Below are 22,305 nucleotides of genomic sequence, written 5' to 3' on the forward strand. Positions count from 1 at the left end.
CAGAGGGAAGGGCAGGCGTGGGTATAGAGATCCAGGCAGGAAGAGCCCAGATAGAGGCAGGAGGGCCGGAAGTGGTGTTTGTGGGGCCCTGGGGAGAAGGATGAACCTGTCAGCTGCTTGGACTGAAGCCAAAAAGCTTTGGGGCATGGATGCGGGTGTCCACTGAGTCCACTATCCTCCGGAAGAAAGCACTGGAGGGGGACCAGGAGGCTCACGCTCTTGCACTTTCTGAAGATGCCTGAAATGGGACCCTGCTAGGAACCCTGGCCCCATCAATGCTTCTCCAGGCCTCCCCATCCTCCATCCCCACCACCCATTTCTCTCTGGGTTGTCCCTCTGAAGGAGAAGGGGGTGTATTGCTTCTGAATGGGGAGGAGGGCATCATGCTTGGTGATGGCAGGAAGATCCCAGGGCTTTAGAATCTTTTCTTTTGCAAACCTAGAGGCAAAGACATATAGACATGTTTGAGAGGGCCCTTATTATGGCAAGGCCCCCTCTAGCCCACCACCCCTCTGTCCTGTCTGTCCTCTCACCAGAGGGCCAGCACATCCTGACCTTGCTGTTTACAGACAGAAGTAGGCACACACTGTCTTCCCTCTCCCCTTAGTTTACTTAGACTCTGCATCTAGTTCTATCCCTGCCTCTAAGCCTTTTTGGGAAGGAGGACACTGTGTCCAATTACACACAACAGAGTACATAGTCAAATGCACTAAATTGCTCCTATTTTCATACACAGCTTGGTCCACCACTCCTCCCCCACTGCATTCCCATTTTACAGAGAAGAGAACTAAGGCCCAGAGGGGAAGTCATTCACCAGAGGTGAATGACAACAGAACTGGCAGAGCTAGCAGTAGAACACTAGACTTCAGACCATTTGAGCCCTGTAATTCCTGCCAGGATTCCATGAACTTGGGGACCCTCCCTTAGGCTCAGGGCCTCCATTTTGAGTACTCTGGTAAAATAAAGAGCATGAGGTTTGGAATAAATAGGGATTTCTCTTGCATCGTGTCTTCCCACAATTCACATGAGGTTGGAGAAATGTAAAATTTAAGCCTCCAGGAAAGAGACCACATCTTCTAAGTGCTTAGCATAGAACAGGTCAGCTGTGGGTCCACTTGGGGCATGACTGTTGATGGAGAGTTTATTCATTTATTCATTCACTCATTTCTCTATTCATCAAGTATCTACATAGTTTACTGTGTACCACCCACATAGCCAGGTGCTAGAGACACAGTGGTGAACACTGTGAGGCCTGCCTTCATGGAGTTTACTACTGTTGAGAGGTGACAGAGTGCTGGCAGCCCTCGCAGCCCTCGCTTGCTCTTGGTGCCTCCTCAACCTTGGCGCCCACTCTGGCCAGGCTTGAGGAGCCCTTCAGCCCGCAGCTGCACTGTGGGATCCCCTTCCTGGGATGGCTGAGGCTGGAGCCGGCTCCCTCAGCTTGCGGGGACGTGTGGAGGGAGAGGCACGGGCGGGAACCGGGTGGGCGTGGGCTTGGCGGCCCTGCACTCAGAGCGGCCAGCCGGCCCCGCCGGCGCTGGGCAGTGAGGGGCTTAGCACTCAGGCCAGCAGCTGCAGAGGGTGTGCCTGGTCCCCCAGCAGTTTCGGCTTACTGGCGCTGTGCTGGATTTCTCGTCGGGCCTTAGCTGCCTCCCCGCAGGGCAGGGCTCGGGACCTGCAGCCGGCCATGCCTGAGCCCCCCTCACACCCCCCCACCCCCCCTCACCCCACTCCCCTCACCCCACCCCCCCCACCCCCTACCCCACCCCCCTCACCCCCTACCCCACCCCCCCTCACCCCCCTACCCCCACTCCCTCCTCCCCGCCTCCCCCCGCCGTGGGCTCCTGTGCCTCCCCAAGGAGCTCTGCCCCCTGCTCAGCGGAGCCCTGTCCCATCCACTGCCCAAGCGCTGAGGAGTGCGGGCTGAGGAGTGCGGGTGCAGGGGGCAGGACTGGCAGGCAGCTCCACCTGCGGCCTGGTGGGGGATCCACTGGGTGAAGCCAGCTGGGCTCCTGAGTCTAGTGGAGGCTTGGAGAACCTTTATGTCTAGCTAAGGGATTGTAAATACACCAATCAGCACTCTGTATCTAGCTCAAGGTCTGTGAACACACCAATCAGCACTCTGTGTCTAGCTCAAAGTTTGTAAATGCACCAGTCAGCACCCTGTGTCTAGCTCAAGGTTTGTAAATGCACCAATCTGTGCTCTGTGTCTAGCTGATCTGGTGGGGACTTGGAGAACCTGTATGTCTAGCTAAGGGATTGTGAATACACCAATTGGCACTCTGTATCTAGCTCAAGGTTTGTAAATGCACCAATCAGCACTCTGTGTCTAGCTCAGGGTTTGTAAATACACCAATCAGCACTCTGTATCTAGCTAATCTAGTGAGGACTTGGAGAACTTTTGTGTCTAGCTCAGGGATTGTAAATGCACCAGTCAGCTCCCTGTCAAAACGGACCAATCAGCTCTCTGTAAAACAGACCAATCGGCTCTCTGTAAAACAGACCAATCGGCTCTCTGTAAAATGGACCAATCAGCAGGATGTGGGTGAGGCCAGATAAGAGATTAAAAGCAGGCTGCCCCAGCCTGCCTTGGCAATCGGGTAAGGTCCCCTTCCAGAGGGTGGAAGCTTTGTTCTTTCGCTCTTTGCAGTAAATCCTGCTGCTGTTGGCTGTTTGGGTCCACGCTGCCTTTATGAGCTGTAACAGTCACTGTGAAGGTCTGCAGCTTCGTTTCTGAAGCCAGCGAGACCACGAACCAACCAGAAGGAAGAGACTCCGAACACATCCGAACATCAGAAGGAACAAACTCTGGACGCGCCGCCTTTAAGAACTGTAACACTCATCGCCGTCTCTACTAAAAATACAAAAAATTAGCCGGGCTTGGTGGCAGGCGCCTGTAGTCCCAACTACTCGGGAGGCTGAGGCAGGAGAATGGTGTGAACCTGGGAGGCGGAGGTTGCAGTGAGCCGAGATTGTGCCACTGCACTCCAGCCTGGGCGACAGAGCAAGACTCCGTCTCAAAAAAAAAAAAACTGTAACACTCACGGGGAGGGTCCGCGGCTTCTTTCTTGAAGTCAGTGAGACCAAGAACCCACAAATTCTGGACACACCTTGTAGTAAAGGCAGGCAACCAACAAGAAACTCTAGGGTGGTTAGTGCCACATCAAGTTTGTGGGGTGGGAGTAGAGAATAGGGATGGAATCCACCTGAGGCTGGTGCTCTAGAGAAAGAGGCATTTAAGATGAATCCAGAAGGGAGTCCTGGGGCAGGCCAAGCTGTGTTGCTCACCCCTAGATATTCAGCCTAGGGTGTCAACCTTTCCTTCTCCACACAGTGCCTTGTCCCACTCCACCCCTAAAATTCCCCTTTTCTCCAAGCAAAAGGGAAAACAAGAAAAGAAAAACCAACCTATGGTCCTGGAACACCCGTGCCTTGTTTCTTAGGGAGAAGAGGTGACAGGGTGTGATGCCTTGTTGGAAGCTATACTGTATTCTGAGCTGCAAATTAAGTGTAGGGTCCAATGAAGTCCCGAAGAAATCTCTGACAGAAGTACTCCCAGAATGTGGGATGCACAGTCCCAGCGCCCCCATGTCTCCCTGAGTGAGCCAGCCTTCCAGCCCCTTTCTTTTCTGTCCTTACAGGCTCTACAGTTCCCTCCTTCAGGGCAGGGGCACTTTTTTTTTTCAGAGAGTGCACTGGTTTGTTTTGCCACAATTTACCAACATTCAGGTGTCAGAGAAACGGGAAGTAATGTTTGATGGAGCAGCTCTGTGCTAGGAGCCAGGTACTGTGCTTGGCGCGCAATCTGTATGACCTCATTCCATCCTCACAGCAAAACTGTCACTGTGAGCAGTCCAGGCTGGAGGCCTGGAGCAAGGTGTCCAAAGATGGTCAGACTTATGTCTGAATTCTGACTCTATCTGCCACCTACTAGTTGGGTGAACCTGAGCATATCACCTAACTTTTCTGAGCTGCAGTTTGTTTATCTCTAAAATAGGATTATGATAATCTACTCCATGCCTTATTTTAAGGATCAAAATGATCATGTATGAAGTGTAAGTATGCATAATATGTATAATAATATAGAAGGGAAAACCACTTGGCATAGTGTCCAGCACATAGTAAGTGCCCAGTAAATAATGGCTTGAAAAATAGATTGGCATTATGCCAGTTTTATAGGTGAGAAATCTGGGACCCAGCAGTTAATTTGCTTAATGTTGCCCAGCTAATAGATGGCAGCCCTTGGAGCTTGATATATATCAGACTCCCAAGTTAATATGCTTTAACAAATGCAATTTTGGGGGTCCTGTTTATAAAAGTAAAACATGCTCATTGTAGAATAAGAAAATACAGCATACAAGAATAAAAATTAAAACCACCCATAGTCTCACGTATAACGGTTTAGTATATTTTTATATAGTCTTCTATGTACTTTTAACATAATTAAAAACAGTGCATATACGATTTTGTATCCTACTTATTCACTTAGTTTTCATTGTAAGCATTTTTTTTTTAATTATACTTTAAGTTCTGGGGTACATGTGCAGAAGGTGCAGGTTTGTTACATAGGTATACACGTGCCATGGTGGTTTGCTGCACCCATCAACCCATCACCTACATTAGGTATTTCTCCTAATGCTGTCCGTCCCGTAGCCCCCCACCCCCCTACAGGCCACAGTGTGTGATATTACCCTTCCTGTGTCCATGTGTTCTCCTTGTTCGACTCCCACTTATGAGTGAGAACATGCAGTGTTTGTGTGTCTGGCATTGGTGGGTGCTTGGTCTCACTGACTTCAAGAATGAAGCCGCGGACCCTCGTGGTGAGTGTTACAGCTCTTAAGGTGGCGCGTCTGGAGTTTGTTTCTTCTGACGTTCAGATGTGCTCTGAGTTTCTTCCTTCTGGTGGGTTCGTGGTCTCGCTGGCTCAGGAGTGAAGCTGCAGACCTTCGCGGTGAGTGTTACAGCTCTTAAGGTAGCGCGTCTGGAGTTGTTCGTTCCTCCTGGTGGGCTCGTGGTCTCGCTGGGTTCAGGAGTGAAGCTGCAGATCTTCATGGTGAGTGTTACAGCTCATAAAAGCAGCGTGGACCCAAAGAGTGAGCAGTAGCAAGATTTATTGCAAAGAGCAAAAGAACAAAGCTTCCACAGTCTGGAAGGGGACCCGAGCAGGTTGCCACTGCTGGCTCGGGCAGACTGCTTTTATTCTCTTATCTGGCCCCACCCACATCCTGCTGATTGGTAGAGCTGAGTGGCCTGTTTTGTCAGGGTGCTGATTGGTGCGTTTACAATCCCTGAGCTAGATATAAAGACTCCACGTCCCCATCAGATTAGTTAGATACAGAGTTTCAACACACAGGTTCTCCAAGGCCCTACCAGAGCAGCTAGATACAGAGTGTCGATTGGTGCACTCACAAACCTTGAGCTAAACACAGGGTGCTGATTGGTGTGTTTACAAACCTTGAGATAGATACAGAGTGCCGATTGGTGTATTTACAATCCTTGAGCTAGACATAAAGGTTCTCCACGTCCTCACCAGAGCAGCTAGATACAGAGTGTCGATTGGTGCACTCACAAACCTTGAGCTAAACACAGGGTGCTGATTGGTGTATTTACAATCCCTGAGCTAGATATAAAGACTCTCCACGTCCCCACCAGACTCAGGAGCCCAGCTGGCTTCACCTAGTGGATCCTGCAACGGGGCTGCAGGTGGAGCTGCCTGCCAGTCCTGCACCGTGTGCTCGCATTCCTCAGCCCTTGGGTGGTCGATGGGACTGGGCACAGTGGAGCAGGGGGTGGTGCTCGTCGGGGAGGCTCGGGCCGCACAGGAGACCATGGAGTGGGTGGGAGGCTCAGGCATGGCGGGCTGCAGGTCCCGAGTCCTGCCCCATGGGAAGGCAGCTAAGGCCCCGGCGAGAAATCGAGCGCAGCGCCGGTGGGCCAGCACTGCTGGGGGACTCAGTACACCCTCCGCAGCCACTGGCCCGGGTGCTAAGTCCCCCATTGCCCCGGGGCCAGCAGGGCTGGCTGGTTGCTCCGAGTGCGGGGCCTGCCAAGCCCACGCCCACCCGGAACTCCAGCTGGCCCACAAGCGCTGCATGCAGCCCTGGTTCCCACTGGTGCCTCTCCCTCCACACCTCCCTGCAAGCTGAGGGAGTGGGCTCCGGCCTTGGCCAGCCCAGAAAGGGGCTCCCACAGTGCAGTGGGGGGCTGAAGTGCTCCTCAAATGCCACCAAAGTGGGAGCCCAGGCAGGGGAGGTGCCGAGAGCAAGCGAGGGCTCTGAGGACTGCCAGCATGCTGTCACCTCTCATTTGGTTTTCTGTTCTTGTGATAGTTTGCTGAGAATGATGGTTTCCAGCTTCATCTATGTCCCTGCAAAGGACATGAACTCATCCTTTTTTTTATGGCTGCATAGTATTCCATGGTGTATATGTACCACATTTTCTTTATCCATTCTATCATTGATGGACATTCGGGTTGGTTCCAAGTCTTTGCTATTGTGAATAGTGCTGCAATAAACATATGTGTGCATGTGTCTTTATAGTAGAATGATTTATAATCCTTTGGGTATATACCCAGTAATGGGATTGCTAGGTCAAATGGTATTTCTGGTTCTAGATCCTTGAGGAATCGCCACACTGTCTTCCACGATGTTTGAACTAATTTACACTCCCACCAACAGTGTAAAAGTGTTCCTATTTCTCCACATCCTCTCCAGCATCTGTTGTTTCCTGACTTTTTAATGTTTGCCATTCTAACTGGTGTGAGATAGTATCTCCTTGTAGTTTTGATTTGCATTTCTCTAATGGCCAGTGATAATGAGCATTTTTTCATATGTTTGTTGGCTGCATAAATGTCTTCTTTTGAGAAGTGTCTGTTCATATCCTTTGCCCACTTTTTACTGGGGTTGTTTTTTTCTTGTAAATTTGTTTAAGTTCTTTGTAGATTCTGGATATTAGACCTTTGTCAGATGGATAGATTGCAAAAATTTTCTCCCATTCTGTAGGTTGCCTGTTCACTCTGATGATAGTTTCTTTTGCTGTGCTCTTTAGTTTAATTAGATTCCATTTGTCAATTTTGGCTTTTGTTGCCATTGCTTTTGGTGTTTTACTCATGAAGTCTTTGCCCATGCCTATGTCCTGAATTGTATTGCCCAGGTTTTCTTCTAGGATTTTTATGGCTTTAGATCTTACATTTAAGTCTTTAATCCATCTTGAGTTGATGTTTGTGTAAGGTGTAAAGAAGGGGTCTAGTTTCAGTTTTCTGCATATGGCTAGCCAGTTTTTCCAGCACCATTTATTAAATAGGGAAACTTTTCCCCATTGCTTGTTTGTGTCAGGTTTGTCAAAGATCAGCTGGTTGTAGATGTGTGGTGTTATTTCTGAGGGCTCTGTTCTGTTCCATTGGTCTATGTATCTGTTTTGGTACCAGTACCATGATGTTTTGGTTACTATAGCCTTGTAGTATAGTTTGAAGTCAGGTAGCATGATGCCTCCAACTTTGTTCTTTTTGCTTAAGATTGTCTTGTCTATGTGGGTTCTTTTTTGGTTCCATATGAAGTTTAAAGTAGTTTTTTCCAATTTTGTGAAGAAAGTCAATGGTAGCTTGATGGGGATAGCATTGAATGTATAAATTACTTTGGGCAGTATGGCCATTTTCACGATACTGATTCTTCCTATCCATGAGCATGGAATGTTCTTCCATTTGTTTGTATCCTCTCTTATTTCCTTGAGCAGTGGTTTGTAGTTCTCCTTGAAGAGGTCCTTCACATCCCTTGTAAATTGGATTCCTAGGTATTTTATTTTCTTTGTAGCAGTTGTGAATGGGAGTTCACTCATGATTTGGCTTTCTGTTTGTCTGTTTGTCTGTGTATAGGAATGCTTGTGATTTTTGCACATTGATTTTGTATCCTGAGACTTTGCTGAAGTTGCTTATCAGCTTAAGGAGATTTTGGGCTGAGAGGACTTTTTTTTTTTTTTTTTGAGATGAAATCTTGCTCTGTCTCCTAGGCTGGAGTGCAGTGGCGTGATCTCGCCTCACTGAACCCCTCCCCTCCTAGGTTCAAGCAATTCTCCTGCCCCAGCCTCTTGAGTAGGAGGGATTACAGGCTCCTACCACCATGCCTGGCTAATTTTTTTTCTTTTTTTGAGACAGAGTCTCACTCTTGTCACCCAGGCAGGAGTGCAATGGCATGATCTCGGCTCACTGTAACCTCCACCTCCCAGGTTCAAGCGATTCTCCTGCCTCAGCCTCCCGAATAGCTGGGGTTACAGGTGGGCACCACCACGCCTGGCTAATTTTGTATTTTTAGTAGAGGAGGGGTTTCACCATGTCGTTCAGGCTGGTCTTGAACTCCTGACCTCAGGTGATCCACCCGCCTCGGCCTCCAAAAGTGCTGGGATTACAGGTGTGAGCCACCTTGCCCAGACTAATTTTTGTATTTTTAGTAGAGACAGGGTTTCGCCATGTTGACCAGGCTGGTTACAAACTCCTAACCTCAAGTGATCTGCCCACCTCAGCCTCCCAAAGTGCTGGGATTACAGGTGTGAGCCAGGCACATTGTAAGCATTTTCCATGTCATTAAAACATCCTTGATTTTTAAATGGCTATATAATATTCCAGTGTTTGGATGCACAATAATTTGTTTATTTTAGCATAGCACTTTTACATTTTTTTCTATTAAAAATTAACAAGTGACCAGGTGTGGTGGCTCACACCTGTAATCCCAGCACTTTGGGAGGCCGAGGCAGGCAGATCACCTGAGATCGGGAATTCCAGACCAGCTTGACCAGCATGGAGAAACCCCATCTCTACTAAAAAAATACAAAATTAGCCAGGAGTGGTGGCACATGCCTGTAGTCCCAGCTACTCAGGAGGCTGAGGCAGGAGAATCACTTGAACCTGAGAGGTGGAGGTTACAGTGAGCCAAGATTGTGCCATTGCACTCCAGCCTGGCAATGAGAGCAAAACTCAGTTTCAAAAAAAAAAAAAAAAATTAACATGTTCGTATACAAATCTTTGTATCTCTGATGCTTTCTTTCTTTTTTTTGAGGGGTCTCACTCTGTCACCCAGGCTGGAGTGCAGTGGCATGATTATCTTTCACTGCAGCCTCATCCTCCCAGGATCAAGTAGCTGGGACCACAGGTGTGCACCACGATGCCTGGCTAATTTTTTGTATTTTTTTTTGTAGAGACAGGGTTTTGCCATGTTGCCCAGGCTGGTCTCGAACTCCTGAGCTCAAGCAGTCCTCCTGCCTCGACCTCCCAAAGTGTTGGGATTACAGGCATGAGCCGCCACGCCTGGCCTCTGATACTTTCTTTAAAAAGTTTTATAAAAAAAAGTTTTATCATGGAACATTTCAAACATGTACCAAAGTAAACAGAATAGAATAAAGAACCCCCATGTATCTATCACCCAGGTGCAGTAATTCTCACTCTTGTCCAATCTTGTTTTCTCCTCCCTCATTTATTTCAAATTCCAGGTATCATGTTATATCAGTCTATTGATTTCTTCGGGCTGGATTCTTTTTTTTTTTTTTTTTTTGAGTCACAGGATAGAAACATTTTTAAAGATTTTGGCTTTATTTTACCAGCATCTCTGCTAGAAAGTTTGTACAAATTTACACCCTCACCAATTGTTCATGAAAGTGCTTGTCTTATTGCACCCTGACCTGCATTGATCTTTAGTTGTAACACACACACACACACACAGAGATACACAGATACACAGACAGACACACATTTTTGCCAACTTGATAGGTGAAAAGTGTTTTATACAGTATACATTTGTTTGATTGATTGCTAGGCTTATATTAAGTAGGCATCTGGTGACTCCAGTGGAGCAAATCCTCCTGAAGGTGCCCTAAACATGCTGGCACCTCCTGGGGACCTCAGCTGAGGCCTGTGGGGGTGGAGGTGGGAGGGTACAGCTTTTCATCTGTGCTGGGAACCGGGAGCTTCCCCCTGCCCTTAGAGCGGGGAGGAGCTTGAAAAGATTTTCCTCCTCATCTCCCGGCAGCCACCAGGGGTCAGGATGGGGCCAGAGATGCTGCTGGTGGGAGAGGGTGAAGATGGCCAGCTGCCAGACACTGCATTTCCTCTGTCTGGCCACTGCTGGCTGGTTGCACAGCTCCCCTCTGCTTATCAGATCATGATTCCAGAATGTTCTTCATGGCTGGCCTTCGCTGTCTGACTGTCCCCGCCTCTCACTGCTCCCAGGTTTGGCTTGCTGAAAAGGGAACCTGCTTGACAGATACTACCCTGGACATATAACTTGGTTTTGCTTTGTTTCTCTACACATCTCTGTGAGACTGGGTTCACTATGGCACAGGGATTTTTAACCTGAGATCCATGAACTGAGAGGCCCAAGGACAGGCCTTAGGGACTGTAAACCCTCTGAAATTGGACAAATGGGGTATACATCTCCTTTTTCCCCGTCTGGGGAGAGAACAATAGCTTTGTGAGATTCATGGCCCCCAAAGTCCAGCATCTTCCGGTACCCCTCCTCCCTCCTTAGCCCATTTGCTTCCTATGATGGCTGCAAAGAGAGAAGCTTGCTGTTGGAAACAGGGGGCCTTGGGAGTCAGGCTAAGGGATTGGACCTTCCTCCTCACCCAATGAAACTGAGAGAAGAACCTGCATTTTCCCTGGGGTGGGATGCACTGGTAAAGGGGAAGTGGGCAATACTGTCAACCCCTGGGGCAACCATCGGGGCTGTACTGGATCTAGGTAAACAGTGAGGTACCCTGCCTCATACTGATGTGCATATGCTTGCGTGCTGTTAATGACTGGGTCCAGGGAGCAGAGGATGAGGGAAGAAGGCTGATCTCAAGCTAGCGGTCTTGGAGCCTATATCTCTGAGCCCTGAGCAGTGGCATGAGCAAGATACCCAAAATGTAGCAACCAGCCAGGTTACTTTCTGCTGGGGTACTGCTTATTTTGCTTATTTTAGTCTTAATAAAGCAAAGTCAAGTCTTATTTTGCTACAACTTGATCTAAGTATTAACTCTTGTGCAAGTGTGGGTGGGATGTGCGGTTAGGACTCACGAGACTCTCAGAGCAATGCAGCCTTGCTCTACAGCAAAAAGAGGAGCTGGGGGCTTGGCGAGGCTGAGGGTCAAGGCCAGAGTTGTCCAGGACATCAGATATGCAGAAAAAACCTGAGCATTACTAAATCCCATACTAGTGCTTCATTTTATCTCACAGTAATGATTTATATTTGTACATAAACTAAGGCTGGGCACAGTGGCTCATTCCTGTCATCCCAGCACTTTGGGAGACGAAGGTGGAAGGATTGCTCGAGGCCAGGAATTTGAGACCAGCCTGGGCAACATAGTGAGATCCCATCTCTACAAAAAATTTGAGAAAACACTTGAGCTAGGTGTTTGAGACCAGCCCTGGGAACATGACAAAACCCCATCTCTACAAAAAAACCCCAAAACTAGCTGGATGTAGTGGTGCATAGCTGAGGTCCCAGCTACTTGGTAGGCTGAGGTGGGAGGATCGCTTGATTCTGGGAGGCAGAGGTTGCAGTGAGCTGAGATGTGCCATTGCACTCTAGTGAGACTTTGTCTCAAAAAAAAAAAAAAACACCAAAACCAAAACCAAAAAAATTTAAAAAGCTAGCCAGGTGTGGTGGTGTGCCCCTGTAGTCCCAGCTACTCCAGAGGCTGAGGTGGGAGGATCACTTAAGCCCCATACTTTGAGGTTGCTCTTTCTCCAAAAAAAAAAAAAAAAAAAAAAAGGCAGGTGCAGTGGCTCATGCCTGTAATCCCAGCACTTTGGGAAGCCGAGGTGGGCAGATTACCTGAGGTCAAGAGTTCGAGACCAGCCTGGCCAACATGGTGAAACCCCATCTCTGCTAAAAATACAAAATTAGCCAGGCTAAGGCATGGTGGCACATGCCTGTAATCCCAGCTACTTGGGAGGCTGAGGCTGTGTTTTAGTAGAGACCATGTTGGTCAGGCTGGTCTCGAACTGCTAACCTCAGGTGATCTGCCCACCTGGGCTTCCCAAAGTGCTGGGATTACAGGCATGAGCCACTGTGCCCGGCCTACTTGGAGCTATTTTGAAATACATAATAGATTATTATAAACTATAGTCACTTTACTGATCTATCAAACACTAGGTTTTATTTCTTCTATCAAACCGTATATTCTTCTATTAAACCATATATTCATCCCCCCACCCCCTTCCTGGCCTCTGGTTACCACAAATCTACTCTCTATGTTCATGAGATCCACATTTTTAGCTTCCACATATAAGTTAGAACATTTTAAACAATTTCCCACCTCAGGTCCAAAAAAGTTAGAACATGTGATATTTATGTTTTTGTGGCTGGCTCATTTCACTTAACACAATGATCTCCAGTTCCATCTATGTTGCTGAAAATGAGAGGATTTTATTCTTTTTTATGGTTGAATAATATTCCATTGTGTATATATACCACATGTTCCTTATCCATTCATTCACTGATGGACACTTAGGTTGATTTCATATTATGGCTACTGTGAATAGTGCTGCAAAAAACATGGGAGTGTAATATCTTTTCAATTTATTGATTTCTTTTCTTTTAGGTACATACCCAGTAGTGAAATTGCTGGGTCATATGGTAGTTCTAATTTTTAATTTTTTTTTTTTTTTTAATTTGAGACGGAGTTTTGCTCTTGTTGCAATGGCACGATCTTGGCTCACCGCAACCTCTGCCTCCCACATTCAAGCAATTCTCCTGCCTCAGCCTCCCGAGTAGCTGGGATTACAGGCACTCACCACCACACCCAGCTAATTTTGTATTTTTAGTAGAAACAGGGTTTCTCCATGTTGGTCAGGCTGGTCTCGAACTCCCGACCTCAGGTGATCTGCCCACCTCAGCCTCCCAAAGTGCTGGGATTATAGGCATGAGCCACCACACCTGGTCAAATTTTTAGTTTTTTGTAGAAACTTCATCTTGTTTCCATAGTAGCTGTACTAATAATTTACATTCCTACCAACAGTGCACAAAGATTCTCCTTTCTCTACATCTTCGCTAGCATTTGTTATTCTTTTTTGTTGTTGTTGAGAAAAAGTCTTGTTCTGTTGCCCAGGCCAGAGTGCAGTGGCACGATCTTGGCTCACTGCAACCTATGCCTCCTGGGTTCAAGCAATTCTTGTGCCTCAGCCTCCCGAGTAGCTGAGATTACAGACATGCACCACCATGCCCAGCTACTTTTTGTATTTTTGGTAGAGGCGGGGTTTTGCCATTTGGTCATGGCTGGTCTCAAACTCCCGGCCTCATGTGATCCACCTGCCTAGGCCTCCCAAATACTGGGATTACAGGCATGAACCACTGCACCTGGCTGCATTTGTTATTCTCTATTGTTTTGGTAAAAGCCATTTTAATTGGGGTTAGATGACATCTTATTGTGATTTTGATTTGCATTTCCCTGGTGATTAGTGATGCTAAGCATTTTTTCATGTACCTGTTGGCCACTTGCATGTCATCTTTTTGAGAAATATCTATTCAGATCTTTTGCTCATTTTTAAATTGGATTATTAGTTTTGTTTGTTTTCCTATTGAGTTGTTTGAGCTCCTTATGTATTCTCATTATTAATCTCTTGTCAGATGGATAGTTTGCAAATATTTTCTTCCATTCCGTGGGTTGTCTCTTCACTTTGTTGACTGTTTCCTTTGCTATGCAAAGCTTCTTAGCTTGTTGTAATCCTATCTATTTTTGCTTTGGTTGTCTATGCTTTTGAAGTCTTACTCAAGAAACCTTTGCCCATGCCAATGTCCTGGAGCATTTCCCCAATGCTTTCTTCTAGTAGTTTCATAGTTTCAGGTCTTAGATTTAAGTCTTTAATCCATTTTGATCAATTTTTGTATGTGGTGAGAGATAGGGGTCTAATTTCATATTTCTGCCTATAGTTATCAATTTCCCCCAGCACCATTTATGGAACAGTTTGTCCTTTTCCCATTGTATATTCTTGATGATTTTGTTGAAAATGAGTTGTCTGTAAATGTGTGGATTTATATCTGAGTTCTCTATCCTGTTCCATTGGTCTGTGTGTTTTTGTACCAGTACTATGCTGATTTGATTACTATAGCTTTGTAGTGTATTTGGACGTCTGGTAGTATGATAGCTCCAGCTTTGTTCTTTTTGTTCAGGATAGCTTTGGCCATTCAGAGTCTTGTGTAGTTCCAAATAAATTTTAGGATTTTTTTTTCTATCTCTGTGAAGAATGTCATTGGTATTTTGATGAGGATTGCACTTAATCTGTAAATTGCTTTGGGTAGAATTGTCATTTTAACAATATTAATTTTTCCAGTCTATGAGTATGAAACATCTTTCCATATTTTTGCATCCTCTTCAATTCTTTTCATCAGTGTTTTATGGTTTTGCTTGTGTAGATCTTTCACTTCTTTGGTTAGATTGATTCCTAGGTATTTTTTTTTTCTTGAGATGGATTCCACTCTGTTGCCCAGGCTGGAGTGCAGTGGCATGATCTCCACTCACTGCAACCTCCTCCTCCCGGGTTCAAGAGATTCGCCTGCCTCAGCCTCCTGAGTAGCTGGGATTACAGGCGCGTGCCACCACACCTGGCTAATTTTTGTATTTTTAGTAGAGACAGGGTTTCACCATGTTGGTCAGGCTGGTCTTGAACTCCTGACCTTGTGATCCACCCTCAGCCTCCCAAAGTGCTGGGATTACAGGCATGAGCCACCATGCCCAGCCGATTCCTGGGTATTTTATATTCTTTGTAGCTATTGTAAATGGGATTGCTTTTGGATTTCTTCTTCAGATTGTTGGCTGTTGGTGTATATAAATGCTACTGATTTTTTTAATGTTAATTGTATCCTGCAACTTTACTGAATTTGGCAGTTCTAAGAGTTTTTTGGTGGAATCTTTAGATTTTTCTAAGTCTAAGATAATGTTGTCTGTGAACGAGGCTAATTTGACACCTTCCTTTCCAACTTGGATGCCCTTTAATTGTTTCTCTTGCCTAATTGCTCTGGCCAGGACTTCCAGTGTTATGTTGAGTAAAAGTGGTGAAAGTGGGCATCCTTGTCTTACTACAGATCTTAGAGGAGGCTGGGTGTGGTAGCTCACGCCTGTAATCCCAGCACTTTGGGAGGCCAAGGCAGGCAGATCACTTGAGGTCAGGACTTCGATACCAGCCTGGCCAACATGGTGAAACCCTGTCTCTACTAAAAATAAAAGAAAAAAAATTAGCCAGGTGTGGTGGTGCATGCCTGTAATTCTAGCTACTCGGGAGGCTGAGGTGGGAGGATTGCTTGAACTGGGAGGCAGATGTTGCGATGAGCCGAGATCGCACCACTGCACACTCCAGCCTGGGCGACTCTGTCTCAAAAAAAAAAAGAGGCTTTCAATTTCCCCCTACTCAGTAGCATGTTAACTGTGGGTTTGTCATACATGATCTTTATTATTCTGAAGTGTGTTTTCTCTATATCCAGTATGTTGAGTTTGTTTGTTTGTTTATTTTTTGAGACAAGGTCTGTTTCTATTGCCCAGGCTGGAGTGTAGTGGGCTCACTGCAACCTCAGCCTCCCAGGTTCAAGTCATCCTCCCATCTCAGTCTCCTGAGTAGCTGGGATTACAGGTGCGTGTTCACCACCATGCCTGGCTAACTTTTTTTGTATTTTATGTAGATGGGGTTTCTCTGTGTTGCCCAAGCTGGTCTCGAACTCATGAGCTCAAGCGATCTGCTGGCGTGGGCCTCCTAAAGTGCTAGGATTACAGGGGTGAGCCATCTTCCCTGGCCTGTTGAGGGTTTTTTTTTTTTTTAAATCATAAAGGGATGTTGAATTTTATCAAATACTTTTTCAGCATCTACTGAAATGATCATATGGTTTTTGTTCTTGGTTCTGTTAATTGATGTATCGCATTTATTAATTTGGGTACGTTGAGCCATCCTTGTATCCTTGAGATGAACCCCGCTTGATCATGGGAAATGATTTTTTTAATGTGTTGTTGAATTCAGTTTGCTAGTATTTCATTGAGGACTTTTGCATCTATGTTCACCAGTGGTATTGGCCTGTAGTTTTCCTTTTTTGTTATGTCCTTGTTTGATTTTGATATCAGGGTAATACTAACCTCATAGAATGAGTTTGGAAGTATTCCCTTCTTGTCAATTGTTTTGAAGAGTTTTAGTAGAATTGGTAATAATTCTTTAAACATTTAGTAGAATTTAGCAGTGAAGCCATTGGATCTTGGGCTTTTCTTTGACAGGAAACTTTTTATTATGGCTTTCATCTCCAACTTGTTATTGGTTTGTCAATATTTTCTACTTCTTCATGGTTCAATCTTGGTAGATTCTAGATTCTATGTGTCCGAGAATTTATCCATTTCCTCTAGATTTGTCAATTTGTTGGTGTATATTAATAGTTGTTCATAATAGTCTCTAATGATTCTTTGTAGTCTTTTTTTGTTGTTGTTTTGTTTTGAGACAGAGTCTCTCTCTGTAGCCCACGCTAGTGTGCAGCGGTGCAATTATGGCTCACGGCAGCCTCAACCTCCCTGGCTCAAGCCATCCTCTTGCCTGAGCCTCCTGAGTAGCTGGGACTATAGGTCCATGCCACCACACATGGCTAATTTTTACATTTTTTGTAGTTATAGAGTCTTGCCATGTTGCCCAGGCTGGTCTCAAACTCCTGAGCTGTAGCAATCCTCCCACCTCAGCCTCTCAAAGTACTGGGATTATAGGCATGAGCCACTGCACCTGGCTAATTCTTTGTAGTCCTAGGGTCTCAGTTGTTATGTATCCTTTTTTATTTCTGATTTTATTTGTTTGGGTCTTACTTCTTTTTTTCTTAGTCTAGCTAAAGGTTTGTTGATTTTATTTATTCTTTCAAAAAATCAACTTTTAACTTTTTCAATCTTCTGTATTGTTTTTTAGTCTCAATTCTTTTATTTCCACTCTGATTTTCTTTCTTTCTTTCTTTCTTTTTGAGACAGAGTCTTGCTCTGTCACTCAGGCTGGAGTGCAGTGGTGGCGTGATCTCAGCTCACTGCAACCTCCGCCTCCTGGGTTCAAGCAATTCTCCTGCCTCAGCCTCCCTAACAGCCAGAACTACAGGAATGTGCCACCACGCCCAGCTAATTTTTGTATTTTTAGTAGAGATGGGGTTTTACCATATTGGCCAAGCTGGTCTTGAACTCCTGACCTCGTGATCCACCTGCCTTGGCCTCCCAAAGTGCTGGAATTACAGGCATGAGCCACCACGCCTGGCTCACTCTGATCTTTATTATTTCTTTCCTTCTATTAATTTTGGGTTTGATTTGTTCCTGCTTTTCCAGTTCCTTGAAGTGTATCATTATGTTATTTATTTCAAGTCTCTCTCTCTCTCTCTCTCTCTCTCTCTCTCTCTCTCTCTCTCTATATATATATATATATATATTTTTGAGACAGGGTCTTGCTCTGTCACCCAGGCTGGAGTGAAGTGGCATGGCCATAGCTCACTGCAGCCTCAGATTTCTGGACTCAAGAAATCCTCCTGTCTCAGCCTCCTAAGAACTATAGGTGCGCACCACCATACCCAACTAATTTTTTTAGTTTTTGTAGAGATGTGGTCTTGCTATGTTGCCCAGGCTGGTCTCAAACTCCTGGCCTCAAGTGATCCTCCTGCCTCAGCCTCTCGAAGTGCTGAGATTAGGGGTATGAGTCATCATCCCTGGCCAAGTCTTTCTACTTTTTGATATTGGTGTTTTTTGCTATAAAATTCCCTCTTAGCACTGCATTTGCTGTGTCCCATAGATTTTGGTATATTGTATTTCCATTTGCATTTGTTTCAAGAATTTTTAAATGTCTTTCTTAATTTCTTCACTGACCATTGACTGTTTAGGAGCATGTTTAATTTCTTTGTGTTTGTGTATTTTCTGAGGTTCCTCTTGTTATTGATTTCTAGTTTTATTCCATTGTGGTCAGAAAGGATATTTGATACGATTTCTACTGTTTTGAGTTTGTTAAGACTTGTTTTGTGGCATAAGGTATGGTCTATCTTGGAGAATGTTTCATGTACTGGTCAAAATAATGTGTATTCTGCAGCAGTTGGGTAAAATGTTCTTTAAAAAATATTTTGTAGAGATAGGGTCTTGCTGTGTTGCTCACGCTAGTCTTGAACTCCTGCGCTCAAGTGAACCTCCTGCTTCAGCTTCCCAAAGTGTTGGTATTACAGATGTGAGCCACTGCACCTGGCCAAAATGTTCTTTAAATGTCAGTTAGGTCTATTTGATCTAGTGTATAGTTTAATTCTGATATTTCTTTGTTCATTTCCTGTCTGGATGATCTGTCCCTTACTGAGAATGAGATGTTGAAGTCCCCTACTATTTTTGTATTGAAGTCTATCTGTCCTTTCAGATCTATTAATGTTTGCTTTATATACCTGGGGGAGCTCCATTGGTGGCTGCATAGATATTTATCATTTTTTTTTTTGAGGCGGAGTTTCACACTTGTTGCCCAGGCTGGAGTGCAATGGCGTGACCTTGGCTCACTGCAACCTCTGCCTCCCGAATTCAAGTGATTCTCCTGCCTCAGCCCCACGAGTAGCTGGGATTACAGGCATACGCCACCACATCCAACTAATTTTGTATTTTTAGTAGAGACGGAGTTTCACCATGTTGGCCAGGCTGATCTCGAACTCCTGATCTCAAGTTATCTGCCCACCTCAGCCTCCCAAAGTGCTGAGATTACAGGCGTGAGCTACTGCACTTGACCTGATATTTATAATTGTTATATTCTCTTGCTGAACTGACCCCTTTATCACTATATAGTGACCCTCTTTATCTTTTTAAACAGTCTTTGATTTGTAGTCTCTTTTATCTGATATGATTGTAGCTACTCCTGCCCTTTTTTGGTTTCCAGTTGCATGGAATATTCTTTTCCACACTTTCACTTTCAGTCTATGGCTTTATTGGTGAAGTGGGTTTCTTGTGGAAGCATATAGTTGGATCTTTTTCTTTATCCATTCAGCCACTGTATGCCTTTTAATTGGATAACGGAGTCCATTTACATTCAGCTTTATTATTAAGTAAGGACTTACTACTACCATTTTGTTGCTTGCTTTCTGTTTGTTTTATAACTCCTCTCTTCTTGCTTTCTTACTGTCTTCCTTTGTGGTTAAGTGATTTTTCTCTTGTAGTATTTTTTTTTTTTTGAGACAGAGTCTCGCTCTGTTGCCCAGGCTGGAGTGCAGTGGTGTGATCTTGGCTCACTGCAACCTCCATCTCCTGGGTTCAAGCAATCCTCCCACCTCAGCCTCCTGAGTAGCTGGGATTACAGGCTCATGCCACCATGCCTGGCTAATTTTTTGTATTTTTAGTAGAGACGGGGTTTCACCATGTTGGCCAGGCTGGCCTTGAACTCCCGACCTCAGGTGATCCACCTGCCTCGGCCTCCCGAAGTGCTGGAATTACAGGCGTGAGCCACTGCGCCCGGCCAGTATGTTTTAATTCATTGCTTTTTCTCTTTAGTGAATCTATTACAGGTTTTTGTATTGTGGTTAATGTGAGGCTTACAAAAAACATCTTATAGATATAACAAGTTATTTTAAAAGGATGCTAACTTATCTTAGATCACAAAGAAAAGAATACAAACAGACACGCACACAAAACTCTACACTTTAACTCCATACCTCCCACATTTTGACTTTGTATTGTTTCAATTTATACATTTTTATAATGCTTGTCTCTCTCTCTCTCTTTTTTTTTTTTTTTTATTTGAGATGGAGTTTCACTCTTGCTGCCCAGGCTGGAGTGCAATGGCAGGATCTTGGCTTAACGCAACCTCCGCCTCCCAGGTTCAAGCGATTCTCCCATGTCAGCCTCCTGAGTAGCTGGGATTACAGGCATGTGCCACCATGCCCAGCTAATTTTTGTACTTTTAGTAGAGACGGGGTTTCTCCATGTTGGTCAGGATGGTCTCGAACTCCCGACCTCAGGTGATCCACCCGCCTCTGCCTCCCACAGTGCTGGGATTACAGGCATGAGCCACCACGCCCGGCCTATAATGCCTGTCTCTTAACAGGTTGCTGTAGGTATTATTGTTTTTGATAGACTTGTCTTTCGGGCTTCATATTAGAGTTATGAGTGGGTAGCACACCACATTTACAGTATTAGTGTTTTGGGTTTGTCTATGTACTTAATTTTCCCAGTGGGTTTTATACCTTAACAAATTTTCTTCACATTAGTGTTTCTTCTTTCAAATGAAGAACTCCCTTTAGCATTTCTTGTAAGGTAGGTCTGGTCCCTTAAAAGAAATGAGAAGAAAAAGTTAAGAGGTGAATTCTCTCACCCTTTCACCCTTTTTTTGGGGGGGAAAGGCTATCTCTCTTTCATATTTGAAGGGTAGCTTTGCTGGATACAGTACTCTTGGATGGGAGGTTTTTTTCTTTTGGCACTTTAAAAATGTTGTGCCACTCCCTTCTGGCCTATATGGTTTCTGTTTTGGAAGTCTGTTGCCAGATGAATTGGAGTTCCTTTATATGTTATTTACTTCTTTTCTCTTGCTGCTTTTAGGATCCTCTCTTTGCCCTCGTTCTTTCAGAGTTTTATTCTTATATGCCTTGGAGTAGTCCTGTTTGAGTTGAATCTCTTTAGTGTTCTCTGACTTTTTTGTACCTCAGTATTTATCTCTTTCCCAAGTTTTGGAAAGTTTTCTGTCATTATTTTTTTGAATAAGCTTTCTACCCCTTGTTCTTACTCAACTCCCTCTTGAACACCAATAATTTTTAGATTTGGTTGGTCTTTTGAGGTAATTTTCTATATCTTTTTTTTTTTTTTGGAACAGGCTCTCACTTTGTCACACAAGCTGGAGTGCAGTGGCACTTGGCTCACTGCAGCCTTGACCTTCTGGGCTCAAGTGATCCTCCCACCTCAGCCTCCCAAGTAGGTGGGACTACTGTACAGGCCATCATGCCCACCTAATTTTTAAAATTTTTTGTAGAGATGGGGATTTCACCATGTTGCCTAAGCTGGCCTTGAACTCCTGAGCTCAAGCAATGTACCTCCCTGGGCCTCCCAAAGTGCTGGGATTACAGGCATGAGCCACTGTGCCTGGACAATTTTCTGTATCTTATAGGTGATCTTTGTTCCTTTTCACTCTTTTTTCTTTTCGTCCTCTGACTGTAGTTTCAAATAACCTGTCTTCGAGCTCACAGATTCTTTCCTCTCCTTGATTCATTCAGCTTTTGAGAGCCTCTATTGAATTTTTCAGTTTAGCAAATGTATTTCTCAGTTTCAAGATTTATTTGATTTTTATTATTTCAAACTCTTGTAAAATTTCTGTGATACATTTCTGAATTGTTACCAGTCATAATGGATTAGAGAAGAAAAGAAAAAAGTTCTGAATTGTTCTGTGTTATCCTGGTGATTATTGAGTTTCCTTAAAACTGATATTTTGAATTCTTGGCCATAGAGTTCAAACATTGCTGTCTCATTAGGGTCAGTTGCTGGTTCCTTGCTTTGTCCATTTGAGGTCATGATTCTCAGTTTGCTGTTGTTTCTTATGGATGTATGTCTATGTTTCGGCATTTAAGGATTCATTACTTATTCCAGTTTTCTCAGTCTGCCTTTTTTTTCCTCTTGAAGGTATTTTATCCCTCATTGTTTTGTTTTTTACGCAATGTTTGCTTAGGAATTCTTTGTAATTTACCTGTTGATTTTCTTACTTCTTTTTTCCCTGCTAAGTCGCCGCCTCCTTTTTGGCACTAAATGGTGCCTTAAGCCCAGGTTTGCCTCAGTTTTAGTAAACAGAGTGTGCCTGTCAAGAATGGGGGAGGTCCCAAAGGTAGTATAGTGTAGGAAGGCTGCCTAAAGGTTCACGCCTAGGGACTTGTGGAATGAACTTCCTATGGTGTGGTGCTGCTGAACAGCTGCTCTTATTTGACATCTCCTTTGGCTGAGTTACAGAGCAGAGTTTCTGTGTCTGGGGATGCTAGTACCACCTGTCCACTTTGTCTCTGAGATATTTCTCCCTTTAGGGACTTCCAGCGCTTACCCTGGGTTGAGGCAGGAACAGATCTCCTGCCCGGGAACCCAGGATAGTGGGGAAGCTGGTTGTCCACCTCAATCTCACTTTTTTTTTTCAGTGTAGAAACTGTGAGTCAGGGGAAATTTTCCATATGCTTGGTGCTGGACAGATTGGGGGCAGGGGCATTGTGGATTTGGAAGTCTGATTCTCTTACCATCTGCTTGGAGCTTTTTCCCTTTTATTGTGGCCCCAGAAACTGTCTCATCTTTATATTTGAGTTCTGGACTTCTGGGATATTGCTAGTGATAATCTTGGTGCTGTATGTTGGTTACTAGTTTTCTATGGAG

General features: G+C 44.9%; 1 long non-coding RNA gene across 1 annotated transcript in view; it reads left to right on the forward strand.

The window, feature by feature from the left end:
* The first annotated feature begins 8,744 nt into the window (after positions 1-8,744).
* The window catches only part of LOC100977394 (uncharacterized), a 44,592-nt gene continuing 31,031 nt past the window's right edge, over positions 8,745-22,305 (forward strand). The window contains exon 1 of the long non-coding RNA XR_008620819.1: positions 8,745-10,213. This is a non-coding gene — a long non-coding RNA (uncharacterized LOC100977394). The remainder of the gene's footprint in view (positions 10,214-22,305) is intronic.

This window comes from Pan paniscus, chromosome 15 (assembly GCF_029289425.2).
Source record: "Pan paniscus chromosome 15, NHGRI_mPanPan1-v2.0_pri, whole genome shotgun sequence".
In the NCBI taxonomy this organism is placed as follows: domain Eukaryota; kingdom Metazoa; phylum Chordata; class Mammalia; order Primates; family Hominidae; genus Pan; species Pan paniscus.